Consider the following 21932-nt stretch of genomic DNA (forward strand, 5'->3'; position numbering starts at 1 on the left):
AGCCATTTGTAGAGGGGGGGGATTGTTTTGTGGAACTGTAGTATTGTAAGTGAAACAGAAAAGGTATAAGAAATATTAGGCCTGAGGCAAAGAAACCACTATGCAAAATATGCCTGAAAGCAGTTCAGATCATCCACACTTCTGCCTCTCTATTCTGCACTGTTGAGACCTCACCTGAAGTACTGCATCCAGATGTGGAATCTTCAGTACAGGAAACATACACCTGTTGAATCACATTCACAAGAGAGTCACAAAGATGACTCAAGGGATGGAACACCTCCCCCATGAGAACAGGCTGAAAGAACGGGGACTGTTCAGCCTGGAGAAGAGAAGCAAGGCCTGATAGCACCTTTTCAGTATCTAAATGAAAGCTATAAGACTCTTTAGCAGGGTCCGCTGTGATAGAACGAGGGGGAATGGTTTCAAACTAAAAGAAGAGAGATTTAGTTTGGATAAAAGAGAAAAGGTTTTTACAATAAAGGTGATGAGGCAATGGAACAGGCTGCCCAGAGAAGTGGGGATGCCTCATCCTTGGAGACATTCAGGGTCAGGCTGGACCCTGGGCAACCTGACTGAGCTGTAGATGTCCATGTCCACTGCAGGGGAGTTGGACTAAATGACCTTTAAAGGCCCCTTCCAACTCAAATGATTTTATGATTCTATGATTCTTCGGTATTTCTTGTAGGTTTTCTCTAGGGCAACAGATGGGAAAAAAAAGGAGGGGGTGGGGGGGGAATCTGGGTCTTTTCCAAGATACTCTGAACTACTGAACTACTATGCTTTGCATACAAACAGGTGTGCTCTTGGCTCAGTATTCACCTAATCCCAGGTCTGTTGTCCTCAGCTTTGTACAGCAGTCTCCACTGGGCCCTAAACTGTGAAAATTTACTCTGCTTCAAGAAAGAAATAGAAGTAGCTATAGCCACAGACACATTATAAAAAGGACTCTGTCTAGGTTTTAACTGCTCTCATTCTTTAATTACATATTGGTGATAAATAGATAAACAGATGAATATGTAATATGCAGCTGGCACAACATAAAGACACAACACAGTATCTCTTTTAAAAGCAGTTTATATGGTAAATAGGCTTGAGAACCCACTTTTGAGCCCACAAACCTTTTAAAGATCTTTTTTTTTGTTTTTGTTTATTTCAAGACTTCACAAGGGCTAAAAATACTGCTGTCATTAGACAGCTCATCTTCCTTAAGTGAAGCTGAAGCCTTGACCAAGCTAGACCCTCCAAAAAGCAAGTGGTTTTTCAGGTGCCATTCAGACAAGGGAGAAAAGCTTCTGTTCTTTCACTGCGTATGGCTGGGAGATTAAATAGGAAGACTTTAGCATCATACGCACTATGCATTGCTGGCGAACGTTTATAGTAAGAATAATAAATTGGGAATGACTGTTTAAAATGCGTACTTATAATGTCCTTGCAACTGCACAAGTCAAATATTGAAAGCATCTGACATTTCTAGGCTACGCAACAAATTATATTAGCCACAGGAATGCATAATGGTCCCCCACGGATATGCAAAACTTATTCATTCTTTTTCTAAGGCCTCTGCTGCTTTCTGATTCACACCTACGACTAATTCCTGGCTGCTACCTTTTTTTCCCAGGAATCAGTATTACAAATCCAAAGAGGCCAAGGGCACACGTTGGCTTTCTCTTATGCAGGGTATGAGAACTCCTCATTATTTATTACAGGCTCACGGGTTCAATTTAAGAGCCTTTCTTTGTCTGAAGTCCATTTCAGCTGTTGCAGGTTGATAAAAAAAATCCAGCACACTCCTTCAGTGCTCTGAAGATTACCCAGACTCACAGGCGAGGATTTAGCTGTACTAATACAGGAGCACAACTTCTATTCTTTTTTTTCTCCTTTCTTTTTTTGTTGACCAATCAACTCCACAACAGGCTAGATTGCGCCTCAAGGGCATCGCTTTCAGCCACGTGATCTCCAGATTAACAGAGAGGCTGCAAAATCCTTTCCGCTCAAACTGTTTTAACAGAGGATCAAAATCTTCCTCTCTGCATGGGGATTTTTATTTAGCTAGTTCTTTTTATTCAGTTTGCACATGTTTGCAAAAGAATTAAGGCCTGCAAGGGCATGTAAAATGGTCTGTTTTGTTTTTTAACCTTTTCAATCTGTGTTTGGAAATAGAAAGTTTTCCAGTTCTTTGTGGGAATGTTGCCTCTTTCCTGGAACTTATGGTTGCGTTCTTATTTGTTGTATTTATTAAGTGCACAGATGATGGCCTTCAAAGGTCAAAGATCAAGAATGTTTTGCAAAACTCCTCCTTTCCTCTGCTTCAGTACATTTTCTCATTAAGGGAAGTGGATGTACTGAAACAAGCAGTAATCAAATCTGAAGGGGAAGGGCCTGGGAAAGGTGTGAGCTGGGTGAGTCCTAAGGAGTTGCATGAGATTTACAGGGCTCTGCTGAGCAATAAACCACAGGATTAAATGTGATCATGTAAATAAAATAAATGACAGTTGACTGATCCTTGGCCCCAGCAGCCTAGCTACTGGGAAGCCACCATTTCTATGGAGATTCCCATTCAAACTTTATATATTCAAAACATAGATCTCTTCTGATATATGCAGGTACAGCTACTGCTGACAGGACTCTTCCAAGCACATTCACTATGGTAGCAGAGAAGTGTTTTTACTGGGGAAAAAAAATAATGAAGAAGAGAAAAGAAAACCAGACTGCCTTACATTCATATATGGCATGAAAACGCACCTGGAGCTAAATAAGGTGAGCATCCCATGGGAAGGTGTACAAACAAATAGCCAAGTGGTTTCTTTGGCTATGGCATTTACTGAAACAAAACTAACCCACTAGCTCAGCTGACAGATAATGAACCACAGGAGTGACCTCAGCAGAGTGTGGTTCACATAAAGCCAAGAAAATCATAGAATCATAGAATGGTTTGGGTCAGAAGGGACCCTTAAGATCATCTAGTTCCACCTCCCCTGCTATAGGCAGGGACATCTTCCACTAGACCAGGTTGCTCACAGCCTCATCCAGCCTGGCCTTGAATACCTCCAGAGAGGGAGCATCAACACCCTCTCTGGGCAACCTCTTCCAGTGCAGCAACAACAATAGCAACATCAAGAATAAACTCAGCAAAAGAATAGTAGTTGTCCTTTGAAAGCAATCACAGCCTAGTCATGAGCAAGCCGTATAATTCAGCAAATAGAGGATTCTCCTTGCATTATTCTTGGATATTCCCACAGTCTTACTGTCAAAATCCTACAGCTCTAGAATTCAAGCTCAGGAGCAGGGTGTGTGCTGCACACTGAGGCAGATGGATTTTGTTTTGTAGCCTGTCAGTGAAAACTCCAATTCTTTTTCATTTAAATCCTTAAACCTTTTTCTGCCACCAATGGAAGCTATGTGAGGTGAATTTTGTCCAGAGGTTTTTAAGTAGCCTCACCAAAATGAAGGAATAAAATACTCCTTGCAACCAGTGAATAGTAACAGCTGATCTGATTTTTCTAAACATGAGAATATAAATGATTTTACATCAGAAGCATGTAGACCAGACCCTATCTTCTTAAGATTCATTTTTATTCAAGCACACCTGCACTCATTCACCTCATCAGAAATCCAGATAAATTTTGGGTTGAGACAGCCTGCTTTTCCAGCACTCTGAATTTTAGAGAGCAGAGCTTTTCCCAAGGACAGACGACTATCAGCAGTGCTTCCTCCAAAACATTGCAGAGATGACTCACTCAGATTCAGTCCCCAGCAGCCTGGGAGCAAGAGGCGCCATTACTTATAAAGCTGCAGTATGACAAGGACCACAGGGCAAGGACTAAGAAAAGACGGAGCTGGGGGTTTACAGTTCCTACACTGAGCACATTTGGTCCAACACAGTCACTGACACAGAGGAAATGCCTAAACTAGAGGGATGGCAGTAGGCATTCTCCCAAAAGGCACAGACAACAGCAGTAGATGACTTCTGTCTACATTTCCAAGTGAGAAGTTAGGAACTGGTACGCTTTGAAGTCTGTGAGATCAGATGTTGTAAAACAAGGAAGCTCAACCCCACAAGGTGCATTCAAACTTTTAAGTGGCCGTAATTCAATGACAGGCATCACAAGCAGATGGTGCACTTGTATTTTGATGAAGCTGGTGAGGATACAGTGTGTATCTCTTATTTGAGACCCACTCAAAAAGAACTGGTTTGTGGGTTTTTTTGGATTTTGATAGAAATGCTCCGTTCTTTAGGAATCAGTCAAAAATCCTTCTGCAAATACACGTTTGAGAATTTTGAGAGAGAGAAATATTTTGAAGACCAGAACAATGTTTGCTAATGAAATCATTCTTTGGTAAAATAAGTTCCAATTAGGAATACTGACCTCATTACTGTGTGTTTATAGATACCACTCCTGTGAGTTAGGGCAGCAGGAGGGGGCATGAACTTCACTTGAACACAATCCAATTTAAATCTAAAGCAATCATAGTTTTCTCGTGTGTTTTATTTAATGTAAGTTCCTGGATAAAGAATCAGTGAGTCCTCTTCCTGGACCTAATAACAACGTGGGAACAATTTCATGTTAGATACAGAATTCTGTGTGTTTTTTTTTAAAGCAACTTTACTCAGTTCTTTCATAGGGCAGACACTTAATAATTGAATACAAAGCAGGAGATGATTCCTTCCTTTATGAAACCCCAATGGCACATACAGCAGAAAATCCATGTAGTGTAAGAGATGGTGTAGTGCAGCTGCTGCCTGCACACTTACCCTACGGGTACATTGAAGACCACAGCTCTTTTTAGCTTTGAAAATACATCTAACAAACACATCTCAAGGACATTGAGCCTGGACCCATCTGGTAAACTGAAAGTCCTTTGTTCAAGCAAGTCAGAAAAAAAAGAAAGATCCATTGTTGAGGGGAAAAAAGAAAATGACTATTTATGTCACTTAAAACAATTAATGCCTTAAGACAACTTTATTTTTCAGCCTCTGTAAGCATGGAGCCTACTGACTGATGGCCAAGCTGTGACTGACATGCCTCAGGTTTAGCCCAGATAGGCTGTGCAATTGGTAAGGACAGCCAACATGGCTGTGGACACAGCCCTCAGGCTCTCTGTCCTCTTCATGTGATTAACTGCCTACAGCTAGTGAAAGAGCTGCACTTCCAGGTGACATTGAGTGCAAGGGGACAGGAGCAAGAGATTATTTAAGGAGCTTGTTGGAGGGGTATGCTCTATTTTTAAAGGAAAATAATCTATTTGGGGAGTTCATTACAACTTCAGACCTGGATAGCTGCCTAAGAACAAGGAGCATCCTCCTCCTCTGAGGGATGTACTGCAAAACTTCATCAACGTTCACAGTCTACAGCACCTACCTGCTCATTCAAGCTCACATATTGATTAATTGTGGAATGTTTGCTGGATTTCTTGACCCTCCTTTGATGTGAGCTGCTGAGAGAGGCTGAGAGAAAAACACAGATGATGTGAAGGTTCACCCTGAAGGGCTCAGGAGTTCTGCTGGAGGCCTCTGGCTCAACAAAAGTTGTAATCACAGATAGTTTCTAAGCTGTCTGCTGGGTTCCTATTCTCCCAGACAGTCCCACCAGCAGCTGAATGCCATTCCCCCTCCTATCCCCTCAAGTGCCTCCAGACCCACAAATCCTCTCTCCTTTGCTACCAAGATTGGCAAGTCCATCTACATGGACTTCTGCAAGGCCTTTGACATGGTCCTGCACTACATCCTTATCTCTAAATTGGAGATACATGGATTTGAAGGGTAGACTATTTGGTGGATAAGGAATTGGTTGGAAGGTCACAGCCAGAGTGTTGTGGTCAATGGCTCTATGTCCAGGTGGAGGCCAGTGCCCACCAGTGGTCCGTCTTGAGACCAGTATTCTTCAACATCTTTATCAGTGTCATAGGTGATGTTGTTGAGTGCACCTTCAGCAAGTTTACTGATGACACCAAGCTGAGAGGTGCAGTTGATACAGCAGAAGGAAGGGATGCCATCCAGAGGGACCTTGATAAACTCAAAAGGTGGGCCCTTGTGAACCCCATGAGATTAAACAAAGTGCAATGTTTTCCATTTGGTTTGAAGTAACTCCAGATATGTATGCACGCTGGGAGGAAAGAATTCCTTGAGAGTAGCCCTGCTGAGAAGGACTTAGGGGTCCTGGCTGATGAAAAACTTAACATGAGCCAGCAGTGTGCACTTGCAGCCTGAAAGGCCAATGGTATCCTGGGTTTCATCAGAAGAAGAGTAGCCAACAGGGCAAGGGAGTCAATTTTCCCTCTCTACTCTGCCCTTGTGAGGCCCCAGCTGTGTCCAAATCTGGGCCCCCCAACACAGGAAAGATATGGAGCTTTTGGAGAGAATCCAGAGAAGGGCCATGAAGATGATCTAAGGGCTAGAGAACCTCTCCTATATAGACAGGCTTGAACTGGGCTTGTTCAGCCTGAATTTGAGAAGACAGCAGGGAGGTCTGATTGCAGTTTGCCAGTATTGAAAGGGAGTTTATAAACATGATGGAAATCAACATTTTACAAGTGTAGATGGTGATAGGACAAGGGGCAATGGTTTTAAACCAAAGGAGGGGAGATTTATGTTAGATGTCAGAGGGAAGTTTTAATGAGGGAGTGATGAGGCGCTAGAACAGGGCAGTGCCCAGGGAGGCTGTGGATGCCCTGTCCTTGGAGGTGTTTAAGGTCAGGCTGGATGGGGCCCTGCACAGTATGATCTAGTATGTGATCTAGAGGCTGGCAACTCTGCCTGTGGCAGGTAGGTTGTAAGTTGATGAACCCTGATGTCCTTTCCAAGCTAAGCCTTCTATGACTCTATGATTCTAAAATTCTCTGATTACAGTGAGGAATCTGAGAAGGAGCTTTATTTTGCATTAAACACAGGCAGAAGTAAAGCAGGGAGGGCATACCGCAGTATCCATCTTAATATTTGATGCAATGAAGCCCTCTGCCTTGGGGATTTGCTCTCAGCTGCCGCAGTCTGTGCAGACTGCTGCAGGATCCAGTGCTAGAGTCCTGCAGAAACCAACAGCCCCTGGCACCTGTCTGCAGGCCACAGGGCAGAAGGTTCATGGTCTGCAGTATGCTTCTGCTTGGGCAACAGAGCCATGCAGCTGTTAGTGCTCTGCCCTGCCTCTGTTCAAACCCCAGATGCAGAGAGGCACGATGACAGACTGATTGTCTGACAAATCGTTTATATTCTTCTCTTTTCCTTACATCCTCCATTCCTTGTTATGAAGCTGCCTCAAATCCAAGTTAAATAACATAGGAGAGCAGAGTCACAAAGAAAAAAAAAAAGACTAATTACATTCTTAGGTGTCATTAAACAGCCAGGATAATCACTGTCAGAAACTTCAGACCGGCCCTCAATGAACACAAACTGTTGTTGATGCCCCACAGATATCTGTCAGCTGTCTGTGAAGCAGACTTAGCTTCAGTCTCAGAGCTTTAGGCACCCCAAAGATAGAGGCCCTGACTTAGAACTTTATCCTGACATATGGAAACAGCCATAGCTGTGGCTGATGCTGGCAAACGTGGATAATTAATTTTAGATGAGTTCTGTATTTAAGAAAGCAAAGACAGCTTGTGAGGAAGCACTCTGTAGTCCTCTTTCTTCTCATCTGGAAAGCAGGGAAGTGCCTCAGGCTGAGTGAACTGAACCACCTCTGGGATCATTAAGGGAAGCTTTCAACATGAGCAGATCTGTTCTGAGGACTTGGCTTAAGAGACTGGAGCAGGACACTCCCACTTTAATGAAAAACTACAGAGGTTGCTCCAAAAGTAATGCCTCCTATTTTATTCTGTTGGTTCATTACATCAGAGGGAAATTGGTTGTATGGCAGTAGAGGTTGAACCTTCCCACCATTATTCCGCTACATTTTGTTGCCATATGACAGATAGCAGTGGCTTGAACCTCTGATTGACATTGATCATCTGAGGCAAGCACTGAGCCAGCCATGGGAGCACAGCTGAAGGCAATTTAGTTGTGTGACTTGAAGGGGTGGAGCCTGGCTGCACCTCTCCTAGACCCCATTTAAGGGCTGTCTCCTTCTGGGGAAGGATTTCTGGTTGGGGATTGCTCAAAATTGTCAAAATTAAACAGATGGCATTACTTTTGGTGTAACTTATGTTTAAAGATTTTTCCCTGTCAAACTAAGCTGAAAAAGAAGCTCCTGCAGGCCTTTACAGAGGGGAGGCAATCTTACTTCTGCTGAAGCAGCACAGTATTTCTTATAAACCAAGTGGGAGTGGTAGCATATTTTAGCTCTAATATCTTCAGAGCTCGTATTGACTGACTACCTTGTCTAACTATAGATATTTCTTTACAGAAAGCTATCAATATTTATTCATATTTAATAAGCATTCTTTGAAAGCAGAGATTTCCTTGTTCAACAATATTGTATGGTTTCTCCCTTTGGTAAAAGAAGGCATACTGCTACTGAAATGAGACATTTCTGTGCTGAATCACAGTGTATCTCTTCCCAGTCCAGTCATTTGTCTCCAACCTAACCCTTTTTATGAGAAATCCATAAAATAATCTGAGATGGAAAAAAATAAATAAAAATAGACTAACGCATCTGCCCTTGGTTAGGAGTTGATTATTTCCAGGGCTAAGATCATCCACTAGGGAATTTCTCCTGGTTATTTTAGGTAGGTTAGGGAGATTTCTCATCATGTACTAGGAATCCCAGTCTTTGGCAAGCTCTCCTGCTTCAAACCTCCTCTGACTTAAGATGGAACAAGAATTAAAATACTCCCTAAAAGCTTAAAAAAAACCTATTGTACTTCCAGGATGTTTCCATAGGCCTTAAGCACTAATATAAGCTCACAAATACCACAAGCATAGCAAATGCTGGTTTTTAGCACAGATATGGCAAGCTGAGCAGAAGCCACATATCTTTAATTTATTGTATCCAAATGTAACAACAAAATTCACATGAAGGCTTATTCCTAGAATTAATAAAGGTATGGAACTGCAGAGCTGGGAGCGTTAGGTCAGGAGCAAATTAATGTCATTGAGCCAGTGAAACTTGACTAGGTAATGTGTGCTGCATTTGAACTGTTGATAAGGCTCCTTCATTCCACTGCTGATTAGCAGTTGACCTTGGTTAGAAACTGTATTAATGGTAAGATGTAAAGATGACCTGTCAAGACAGTCTGCCCCCGGAGCCAGCACAGGGAATTATTAATAGACCCCCAGGGGTCCCTGCTCTAGTACTTATCAAACCCAGAGCCAAATCCCAAAGCAGCATTGTGTCACTTCTATCCACTTTAAGGAAAAGCAAAGAGTCATTAAGTATGTTCTCTCACTGCTACCTTGGAGTATAGGTCTGACCACTAGGATTTATTGCCTTAGCTATTCCAGACATAAAGGCCATAACCAGTGAGGAACAGTGTCAGCCAGTAGCTAAAGTTCTGTGGGCAAATCTGTGGAAATTCATGGCATGAACTATTTCTTGTAGAGACTGAAGAAAGGAAAAAAAAAGCCTTTGGCTTCTTGGCCCTCAGTAGTCATCCACTCCTGAAGTAAGGAAGGAATCTCTTACTACAGTCTATTCAGAAACTGGACAGATCATGAAATATAAGCCTTTTGGACATTCCCAAAATCATCTTTCTGCAAACAAAAGTAAGCGAGGATATGGGGGAAAAAAACATCAATATATGTAGAAAATATTATTCTTAACCTTTTTGAATCTTTAACAGAAATAGTTCCCTTTCTATCCACTGGCAAAGCAAATGTGCATTTTCAGTGCCCAGGGAACTCACTACTTTATAAGACTTTCTGCAGCCATAGTTGCTAACTCGGTATTAAAATAAACGCAGAAGATAATATTACCTCTAAAGGGAAATATTTTTCTCTTTGGAAGTGGAATAGGTAGAAAATTGTTAAAAATCCTGAACCTTTTCCCCAGTATTTCACATTCTGAGTGCTCAGATTTTAATACGTAATTGATATGTCCCTATTTCAGAAATATCAGCTAGTGTAAACAGTAACAGAGACACAGAGCGAGGGAAATGAATTCTGTAACAAGTTAATTTCAATAGCACTGATTAAAGAATGTCTCTATATTCTTTGCTGGTCTGATCTATTAAACAAATGATTATTCTGCACTGTATTTGCTCATTTGTTAGTGACTTACATACAACACCTATACCAAGATATAATGCAATAGGATGCAGCAACAGTACAGATGAGTAAATTTAACTGGTAATTTACTCAAAAATCTAATTAATCACAAACAATGATAATAGTATCTAGCAGAAGAACTGCTTGCTGTTCTTTACATGCACAGAACATCCAGTATTGATTTTACAGAAACAAGAAATGTTGAAACTCTTTTCTTCAATTCATTTATTACTTTATTAGAGAGCGTCATCCTTTAACAGCTTACTCCATTACCTCATTGCTACCTTTGCAAAGTTAATTCTTCACAAAATTTTACAGTGTGCTTTCCAGAAAAAATACTGTTTTTCTGTGAGGCAGAAAACTTCAAGAGCAGTCAGAGATGGTTGCAGTAATGGCCACCTAAATTATCATCTGACCTAGAAACAGAACTTCTTGAGTCACAAACAAGTGAATGGCTTAATTTCCTTTGACATCTGCAGTTACATCTGGATGTATCCCTTTGGTCCATCTGTATTTGGCAGTCCAGCAGTGTGTTTAATTTTCTTAAAGAATGCCAGATTGCTACTAACCATCACAATCCCACATACATACATCTTCTCTTCCTTTGAAGGGAGATAGGTCCTGGCAGTTCTTTTAAGAAATTTTAAATAGTGGATCCCAAGTCTCTATCTCAGGCCAGTGCAGTTTGCCCCTGGCTTGAGAGGTAGACTTTAATCTTGTGCTTGTGTGTGCTATGACCCATCTGCAAATATGGGGTAGGAGTTTGTGAAAGTGAGACTGTCAACCAGGCGACAAAAACTTTTTAAATTTCACTGGTTCATAGTCTGTTTCATAGCTCTTCCCCATATTATGACATACAGCAGCAGAGAAAGATATTTTCTAAAATTCAGATTGAATGGTCTTGTATCAGCATTGACAGGAACTTCAGATTTTTCATATAACTGTATAATGCTATATTAGCCTTCCTGCAATTGCCACTTGCCACCTTTTTACTCATGGTAGACCTGAATTGCCTGTCATCTTTCTCTAGGAGGTATTTTAGCAATGTTAAGGGTTCTATGAGGGCAGTTACAGTCCAGACAATCTAAATCACTGTCCTGGATATTCTTTGCTAGTGTGGTTCTCTGGGGGCTGCACCTCTTGTGACTGCTTCTAGTGATGGTTGCTATTTCTGCATGGATGAGCATCACAGCTCAACTGAGAAAATGTGACCAACATACCTACAACTGCAGTCCTGCATTTTTAATAACATCCTCCTGATGCCTCAAAATAACATTGTGTCACATAATGCTTTTAGGATTCCTATCAAAAATCCTATGGATGAAATTAAATAATACTTGCCAAAGCACCATTAAAGAAAATCAAACAGTTTAATTAAAAATATTCACAGAGAGCAAATTCTGGATCTAAATACAAGTTTTCATTCTAGTCACATCTGTACCCACTGCACACTCAGAAAGGGAGCAGAAAATCCTCTATACTCTGTGCATGAAATTGAAGGGGGTGGTGGAGGGGCCTAAATGTACATGCAGTAAGAAGTCTGAAGGACTAGAACATATTTTCTCAGAAATGATTTTGCAAGTCAGTTCAGGAGAAAGTCAAGAAAAATCACAATTTGTGGTGAACAATCCCAGAAGTCAGAAGGATTTCATTGTATAATTGATTTGCTGCAAATTGTTCTTCCGCTTCTACAACACTCTTATTCCAAGTGCCTTAAAAGAATCTCAGCTGTGTGACTACTGAGGTACTGAGGGATTTTTTTTTTTTTTCAGCTGTGCTCCTGCTTTCCACTGAAAGAACTGAATCAGTGGAGGTGAGTCAGTTCTGCTCTGCCATTTTGGAGAGAGGACCCGGCCAAGTTCTCCTTTAGGCACACAGTGATTCATAGCAAAAATTCTAGAGAGATCAACGAGATGAGAATAGGCTGCTTTCCTGCCTTGTATAATTCACAACATGCTTGTGTGTATGTAGCTTTCTGCCTGGCTTCTCAGTCAGTGAGTTAAATTATTATAAACTCAAAGATTTAGGCAGGGTTTGTATATATAGTGGCATGCAGAAGACAACAAACACAGCCCGTTTCCTTAGGGCATATTGTATTCAGTGCTTCCTGAACCTACACCCTTCACTGTGTGCTCCAGTTCACGCTAGTCTTGTCTTGGAAAGGAGGAATTGCTCTGCAGAATGTCTTCTGCATGATGCAGCTATGCATTATTAATACATTTGCACTTAAGATGATGGCTTTCTGAGTAGGCCCCTTTGTTACTGTGTCCAGAGATTTAAAAATTGCTTAATTACTGACAGAAAGACCTTCCTTTTTCACTTAAAGTGTGTTCTTAAGTCAGTTGTTATCATGTGGTTCGGTCTTGCTATACTGATCTACCCTAGCTAAGCTGCTGGGAGTAAATGCTTTGTTGAAATGGGAAGCGTCCTTCCTCAGAAACAATTGCCTTTTCTTGTCCCTATTGTTCTGGTTCTTTCACTTGAGCAGGGTGTCTTGTTACAGGCAGAGTCTGTCAGCAGAGGACTATTTCTGGGCAGTAGGACCTGCTCACGGCAGATAGTCAGCCATCCAGTTGCTAACATTCTGCACTGGTGTTTCTGGCACATTCCTGTAGGTCTTTGTGCAGCAGAACACTCCTATTCCAAGTGCTCATCTAAATGACTGCAAAAATGCTCTTACTTGTTTTTTAGAATATCTTTTCTGTGTTGAGGACTCTGTATTGGAACATTTTCCTGTAGTCTTCCACTGTTAGCTTGCCCTATTCATAGTAAAAGCATTCTTTCACCCCTTGTTCTTTTACTTTACCTGCTGAGAGTGGGGATGCAATATGAAGAAACATTCTTCCTATGCAAGTGAAATGAAACTGAAATGTTATGAGAAATGCAACTAATAAGGAGTTGTTTTCTTAATGTAACAACTGACATTTTTCTGTAACAAAGCCCTCATAGCTGGTATTTTTCTGATGAATTTGCAGAGGAGTTATTCTGATGAAGATCCCTGTTGACCTAGCAGCAGTCTTGGTAGGTACCAGCTCTGCTGCACATTTATTCAATTCTTCTGCCCTGGTGACTGTGAGCCAGCCCAGGAGACAAGGCTCCATTACATTTAATTGTAGCTTGTGCTGCTGGTCTGCTTGTCTTGAGCAAAGCAGTAAACCACAAGACACAGTCTTCAGAATGAATGGGACTTATTTTCATATCTGTCTGTCTCATAAACCCATTCATCTGAGCAACTGCTTACAACCATGAATGTGGTATTCACAAATCCCATCTCACACTAGGATCTCATCTCTTCTGGTGATGCCCTTTTTATAGTCTACCACTTTCATTCTGTCTCATGACTTCAGTTGTGAGGCAGTAATTTAACCCCCCATCTGGCACTATTAATTTGCACCAATGACTTCATGACCCTTCTAAAATAGGCTTCTATTTCTAACACACTTGAAAAGGGTATCTTTTTTAGGCTTCCTTATAAAAACAGAAGTCTTGTCTATGCTTTGCGATGTTCCATATAGTAGTTTTGTTTTAGGTTGTTGGTTTGTTTTTTTTAATGCAAGTGCAGCAGGACAAGTGCTTGTCTCATGTAGTGCAGTGAATAGCTAACAGCCACTAATGTTTTACTCAGCTTTTGTCTCTGAAACACAAAGTTGATGATAGTGGAAAACTTGATTAAATTTTGTAGGCTTTCTGACTTCTTATGGGAAGTAGATAGTTTTGAGAAATTTATTCTGGTTACAGGCATAAATGTCTGGAGATGCCACCACAAAAGCAGGCTAGACCATACACAGAGGCTAAAGAAACTGAAATGTGTATACAGCTCTGGTGTCCCACATTCAGTACTTGAAGGTTTAATCTCCTAGCATCAAAGAATTTGTCCTGGCCATTGGCTCAGTGTTTGATCTCTTCACCTGCCAGGCTGGGGAACCTTTTAAAAGCTTTGCTAATAATCTCTTAAGTGCAGGAAAAGGGTTTCTGGGTGCAAAGAGGAAACAAATTATTATAATGAGGTCCTTGTTCAGAAAGAATGGAGCTCTCAAGAATACGAGTGGTATGGAGGAAGCCAAGTATGATTCCATAAAGAAATAGGAGTAACCATGGGAAAATCAAAGTAGGGCAGCAGCAGAGCTTCTTATCAATCTAAATAGCAATTTAATAGGAATTTAATTTTCAAGCAAATAGTTGCATCCACAATGAAAAATTTACTGGATTTCACTGTTCAATTAAAAACCATATTTGGTGACTTTCTCTACCGCTGGCAATTCTTGAAATCAGGATTGGATAATGTTGTGTTACTGGAGAAGCAGTTAATCTGGGAAAGCACTTTAGCCTGTAGGATGTTCTTTTTTTTTTATAGGGTGTTCAGCTCACTGATGGGTAACCTGTTCTGACCTCCTAGTCAATGAATATGGCAAAGAAAAAGGACTGATATTTCTGCCTGTTGTCAGGAGCCAGTCAGCTCTTCATCTCCAACCTGCACTTCTTCCCTACTTGTCCTTCTGTGTTATGAGTGGCCCGTGGTGAACAGTGTCCCCTCTGTTTGTAGGAACACTGACACCTCTGTCCAGAATGGGGCAGTTAGGTGCCACACTACTTGCTGATATTGCTGTTCAGTGTGGTCTAGAGAAATGAAGATAGGGCTGAGTGAAAAAAAAATTGTTTCCATCACTGAATCTCCCTCTGGCTTCCCTGACTCTGCTTGTGCTAAAGCTGTAGAACCAAGGTAGGCCGTGCACAAATGACTACATCTGAAGGAAACTAGATTTTTATTCAAGTCTCTGCCATTCTTTGACCATGTAAACCATATCCAGGTTGTAAACTCTTTCCTTGTATCTCCCTCTCCTGGGTGGGTGTTTTTCCCCATAGCATTCAGGAAAGACAAAGAGAGCAGAAAGCAAAGAGAGAGGTGAGGTAGGATGGGGAAGAGACCCCTAGGTTCACAACAGACAAAAACATAGCAGACTTACTGAGGCTTCCAGAGGACAAAAGGTGCTGCTAGGCTCTTCTGTCACATGCTACCATCTATCAGCCTACTTAACACTGTGACATTAAGTGCCCTGGGTGCTAATCTGGGAATTGGGGTACTACCATAGCTAACCATGGTCTTATGATGCGTGCTGTTCCCTTGCATTCTTATTTGTCAGCTTCTTGGAAATGCACACCAGTTATTGTTTAACAGGCTCAGAAAATAGTCTTCAGAGTCTACGAGTTGCTCCAAGAGCATTTCTTACAATTTAGAGCAGTTAATTAAGAAAAGAGGAACTAGACAATGCAATGATTTAAAAATACCTTGCTAATATTGAAAATTGGAGTCATGCAGATGGCCCCACTGCTTGTTTGTTATGTTAAAAAAAAAAAAAAAAAGTGGGCTAGAGCATTTTCAATTATTGTCAGTGCATTCCTGGCACCTCGAGGGTTTTTTCCACTGTCTCTTTCTTGATGTGCTGAACTCTAAAATGAACTAAACTGACAGGCCTGCACCACAGCAGAGAGCCATGCAAGCTTTTTTTCCCTTCCTCTCTCTTTTTTTATATGGAAAACCTCTTATGAAAATTAGACTTGAAGGGACTTGCTGCCTTATCTGCTCTAGTGTCTTGAGACCACCACCAAGTACGTCATATAATCCCCTTCATGAATTCATCAAGAGCCATCTTAAAGCGTTGCTGCCATTGTTTGGCCTTTGTATCTCTATTACTCTTGCTGGTATGATAAAAGATGCCTTTTATAAAGAAATCAAAAACGGGTGCCCTATCTTAAGGGTATGTTTTTAATGGCAAAATCCTATAGGCAATCCTTCAAAAGTTTAGGCAGCCAACTGACATTTCCATACAACTGAGCAAATAAAACAAATGCTTCTCTGAGGTGAGAGGCTGTTAGAAATCAGTGGTGAATTCTGATTTAATTGGGTTCGCACACCTTAGTTTGTTTCTTGAGGGCTTTTCACATATTTGAGTGTCACTTAGGTGAATACTCTCTGGAAAAGTGAATGTTTGGCTGAAACAATCAGATATTCACAGAATATCTCTGGGTTGTATATTCAGTCGTCACACTGTCAGTTTGGCACTGGTGCTGTAGCACTGCTCTCCTCTCTGCAGCTTAACACAGCTCTGACAAACTCATGACCTTGTGCTGTGACTGTCCATGAGAGTACAGCTACATGTGTGAATGCTACAATTACCTTCTGGTCTGAGACTGCTTTCTCTTCTTGCTGTCGTGAATGTAAATTGAATACTCTCAGTCTATGTGACACCTTTCTGCCATGCTTCCCACAGATCGGGAGGGCACAAACATGTGTAACACCCCCTTGAAGGCTAAGCAAAAAGTATTCATCTACACTGGGACAATGTTGCATGTATCGACTTCTAGGTGACCAGTCTCAGGCACTGGAGACTGCTGTGCCCTAACATACATAAAAATATCCTTCCAAAGATAGGGGAGACCTATCCTGCATCTAAAGTTGCGGAACGCAAACTAGAAGTTGCTTTAACGTCAGTTCTTTCTTCTGCAGATGAAAGTAATTGAGGCACTTAACAAATATTATATTTATTTAGTGTGTGATACTTGCGCCTGAATCCAGATATTCTGGGTGCAGACCCTCTGCTTTAATAACTAAACAATAATATCTGAAGCTAGAATGACCATTACTGAGAATCTCCACGTAAATTGTGATAGCTCTTACTGCTTTCTGCAAGAACAAATTGTTCCTAAGAGATAACAGGGCCTAATAAATGGAGAACAGAACTTTCTCTGCTAATGATGTTGGTCACCTATGGGGAGGGTGAGCACTGTTGAGCACAGGCAGACCTGAGCTTGTGCATGTGTGTGTTTGCAGAACGGAAGTATGCCAAGCAGCAGCAGCACTGGGCTGAATTAAATAGCATGTCCCTCATGTCTACAGAACTGACAGCTTGTCTGAATCCCTTTAAGGTAAATGATGAGCTGTCTAAAAATATGAATGAGAACCAGACTGAACCCAAAATACTAACATGGAAGGGGAAAAAGAAAACTTTAATTTGCATATAAAGTACAGCAAAGCTCATCTTTGTTCCTTTTCTTTTAAAAGACACTTAAATATGCATGGAAGACTTGTTTAAAAAAAAAAATAATAATAATCAGTGAATAGTAACACTGTTTTGACAGATGAGCTCTCCTAAAGAACTGTACTTTTGTTTCATGACATTTTTAGAGTAGCTGGAGAAAGTACATTTACCTCTGTGGGGCAGATCAATAAAATGGCACATGTGCAGTTCCACTGTGAGCCATCATTTCCAGGACAGGGGAAGAAACAAAATGAAGTTGGCACATCTTCCAAATAGCTGGTTTGTATGAAAAACAAAATTACCTTGTCTGGTATTGCGACCCAGAAACAGAGTTTGTCTCCTTGGGGAGGAGAGTAATTATAACATAAATAACTCAAGACAAACGCCGTAGCTGTGCTGTGATCAGAGCCTTTAGTTTTCAACCCACTCCATGCTAGTCTTCTAGCCTTTCTGACAGGCAAGTGACTGTGAAAATGTTTGGAGATTTGCAGCCTGGGATATTTTAGTGAGAATACACAGCTGAGAAAAGGTGGGAGATGGATGTGAGCAATGTAGAGTTACAGGTTTGCCCTAACAATCATTCTGTAGTGCCTTTGTGTGTGTACCTTCCTGCTAACTGGTAGTTTTTGAGTAAGAAATGGCAAATCTTGCAATAACTTTAAAAATCACGTAAATGAAGCATCCTTCTCTAATCAAGGCCTGGCATATACATTTTAGTTATTAGCACTGACACAGGCTGTGATAACTATCATTTTCCTTGTGAACTCTGCCAGTAAATTCTGGTACAATAACTCTGTTATATTAAAAGCACAAAAAAAAACCCCAACCCTGTAATGTATAAAAGTGTATAAAAACAGCTCTCCTCTTTCTGTTTTAGAAATAGGTACAGAAAGACTGCTATGCCTTCGCTCTTTTATACTTCTGTCAGTAATATTGCTGAATAGTCAAACAGTTAAAAATATCACCTTAAAAGATTTGGGGGAAGATGATGCCTTATTTTCTTGTGTGTTTATTGAAATGCAGGAAAACTACTTCCTGCTTGGGCCAAAAAAAAAAAAAAAATTAGAAAAAAATGGATTACTTCTGCTAGGAAATACAGCTTGTGAGATCAAACTGCATTAATTCAACAGAAAGTGCAGGTTTCATTTTGCAACACTTTCATTTCCACAGTTCTGACTGTTGCAGCACACAGGTGTGCACCTGGGAAAAACTGGGCTGCGTTTTTGGGTTTTATGCCATCACGAAGTTCTGCTGAAGTTATATACCAGCAGAGTGCAGTAGAACCCAACCTGAAATACAGCCAGAATGTGCAGTATGCCTGCTCCACTGTTTCATCATTGCCTACCATCACCATTTGTGTGGCAGAAAACTAGTTGAGCCTTGAAGCTGTGAGAATCTGCAACAATAAGCCAGACTGGTACAAACAGGGCTTGGAGAAAAGGTATTTTGAGTTACATCTGTTTCATGAAAAAACTGCTCCTTCAGCAAGTATACTGATTCCTGTTATAAAATATGAATGGTGAGCCCCCGTTCAACATCATCAGCCTGTAGTGCAACACAGCACTCTGTTATGCTAATACACACCAATTGACAGTGTTGCCTGATAATAAGTTGTCTCATTTAAAAACAGAAATGGAGCATTGTTAGCTTTTTCAAGAAAAAAGAAAAAATCATTTAAAATAGCTGAATTGGCCAGCATTAGCTTTCAGCTTTCAAAGGCCAGGAACAGCCATGATGAATTACATAATATTTCTTTCTTTTCCTCCCCATGCTTGTATTGGAATTCAGCTTCCTCCAGTGAATAAGATGACAAAGCTTGTCTTTCATTAGAAAAAGCAGCTACTACAAAAACAACACATACACACAGAATAAAATAAAGGAAAAGGGTATAATGCAATGATTGGATTCTCTTTGCAGTATATCACTATCTATTTCAGAGTGTACATGTCTGTGCAGGGGATATACCTTGCTTCCCTTTGAAAAAACAAAGCTGCTAAATCTTGTCTTTTGTTGTAAGTCCCACACTATGATGTGCAGACCTACTTTCTTCTTGACTGCAGGTCTAACCAACAAATGCCTGTTGTTGTGAGTGGAATGCTTTTCATACCCCATATGCATCTCTAGTGGCATATAGCCTGACTTGAGCTTTCTCAGCCTCATCCAAAGTCTAACTGCTGGAACTATTTTCCTCGATTTCAGCTGACTCTGGATTAGAAGCCTTAGAATAATCAAAGGCTAAAGATCATGCTCATCTCCCATCTTGACAGCATCTTAATGCTTTGTTTAAGCCTGTGTTTCTTTTATCACAGTATTCTTTAAAAGTAAGCAGAAGAGGACTGTAGGTGGGCATGACAATGAGGAAAGAGAGGTGGAAATAGGAGCACAAACAGTGAAAGATGTGAAGGCCAAGATTAATTTCATTCTTAAGTAACAGGGCAAATTAGCCAAAAACTTCCTCTAGGCCATTCAAATCATCAATCAATTCAAAACATTTTTGAGTCTTGGAACACTGGCCACAGGGTCGTCATAAAGCAGGAAGGAACAACTTCAAGCCTATCAAGTTGATATATGCTTGTTCTTGGTGGTAAAAAAAAAAGTCCTAGAAAATCCAGTGAGATGCAGGACGGCTTATTAAAAGCTATTGTTTGACGAGAGGCAGATTTTGCTGGTGGAAGTGTGCATCTAAGATTCATGGAGGTAGTGACAAAGGCATGATGGGCAAGAACTGGGAATATAACCTGTGTGTTTCGGAGAAGTGCTTGTTGTAATATGATGCAGAAGCTGAATCTGCTAAGTCAGTAAGGAAGGAAGCCAGAGTATATCTAAGTGAAGGGCGCAGGTATCAGTAAAGGCTCAAAAATGATGAGCTAAAAGAAATAATCTATACTTTGACAGCTGATGTTCCTGACAAACTCTATCCAGCTCCCCCAGGAGTAGATATATGAACCCTAGTGCCTTTTCCAAAGCCCAACCTCCTAGAGGTAATTGTGATCTGCCTGAGACCTGCAGCCTGCTGCTGTTCTCAAACACATTTTTCTACTCTGCGTTAGATGCTCTAAAAAGCTTCAACAATTATACTGTTACAGACTACTTGGCACTCACCCAGCCCAAAGGTGACTGCATTTCTAGCAGTAGAGGAAACTTCAGATAAAGAAAAACATACTCACTTCAGTGAAGGCCATAAAGTGAGTTTACATTTGTTGTAGTTTTAAGTGACTTAAGCCCTAGAAGTCTGAAATAAATGTGCATGTGTTTTAATAATGAAAGTGCTGTGATTATACTCTAGTTATGAAAAATTGAGGAAAAAAATCAGGAAAAAATTAAATGAAATGAACAAGTATGGTAGTGTAACAAGCCAAGGTAAACCAAGTTCCTTTCTTCCTAGGGTTTTTTACATTCCTGAGAGAAGGAATTAAGAGACTGAGTTCTCCGTTCTGCTGTATGCTTGCCATTTTACCTCAAATTGTTGCAACATAGGCTTGTGACACAAAAGCCTAAAAATTGCTTAAGTTAATAATAAGACAGGAAAGCATGTTGATTAGTTACCTTGCTCGGTTATAGCAGAGCAGGAATTAGATATAGACTACACTTTATTTGCCTTAGCAGTTTAATCTCACTGTCTGTTGCCATGCCTAACCTGTACAGAGATGAATGAAAAGCTTTCTGATGACCTGAAATACAGCTTCCACCCCCAATGCAGTAAATCTGCAAACTGGAGCTGTGTTTCATTAGATGTACTTTAAGGGTTCTTTATTTTTCTGCCCTCATGAGTTCAGTGGACATAGAATCCGATATCTCACTATCATTTCCTAGCTAGCTGTATAAATATAGTTAAACTGCATTTACTTGGGGTTGCTGTTTAGCTGCATTTTGTTTCGTAACATGCTCGGTTATTTCCAGTCCTCCTGACTTCAGTGGGAGCCTCAAGCTCTCACTTTTGCAAATCAGGCCTGCTTGTACCTTTGCTTTGGTCACTTCTGCTGTCTCTTTGGCACTCATCCTAGGAATCAAAGTGACCTCCTTGCCATCCCCTTATGCACTATGCAGAAGCAATGGAAAACCACTGCCACTTTTTCCTAGACTGGTATCTTTGACCATGATTCAGTGACATGCAGGGATATGGGAGGAGGATTCTTCATCTGTATCCCCTGGAGCTCTCATCACCCAGATGGCCCCATTTCCTCCCCTGCAGCCCATAGAGGTGTCTGCCTCCAGACCAGCCTTGTCTTGTCATGGTCTATGGAGATCAGAGCTAGGATGGAGCAGGGAGGAGAGGGACAGGCATGTCCTTGTGGATGCGGCAGCTGGGGCTGACAGTAACCACGTATGGCTTGGTGGGTTGATCTGCCATCCCCAGGCTTCACCACAGACCAGCCTCTCCATCCCCACCTCCTCCCCCCCACCCCCTTTTCAGCTGGGAATGAAACCAGCAGCAATTACTCAAGCCAAGCACGTAAATCTGGCAGATCCCATGGCCCTCATTTGACGCAGCTACGCAGTGCAATGTCTGGACGCCCAACCCACTTCCCTCATCCCCTCTTGTTTATTTGCCCTGCAGAAAACAGCAAAGTTACCAACTTTGCCAGCAGTGAGCTGTACCAAGTGGAGAAGGAAAGCGGGGTGCCAGGGAGCAGGAAGGACAGGGGAAGAGGAACGCCAGGGACAGGGATGCCAGGGTCAGGAGTGCGAGGTGGGTTTGCCTGCATTGCATGAGGAGCTGAGCTGCCCCGACTCAAGGCTGCAGAATGCCCGGGGCCGACCCT

General features: G+C 41.3%; 1 protein-coding gene across 2 annotated transcripts in view; it reads right to left on the reverse strand.

Moving 5' to 3' along the window:
- Nucleotides 1–21932, reverse strand: part of SNAP25 (synaptosome associated protein 25) — a 63659-nt gene that overhangs the window by 40592 nt on the left and 1135 nt on the right. The gene's annotated exons all lie outside the window — the stretch shown is intronic.

The sequence above is a fragment of the Coturnix japonica genome, chromosome 3 (genome assembly GCF_001577835.2).
Source record: "Coturnix japonica isolate 7356 chromosome 3, Coturnix japonica 2.1, whole genome shotgun sequence".
Classification (NCBI taxonomy): Eukaryota; Metazoa; Chordata; class Aves; order Galliformes; family Phasianidae; genus Coturnix; species Coturnix japonica.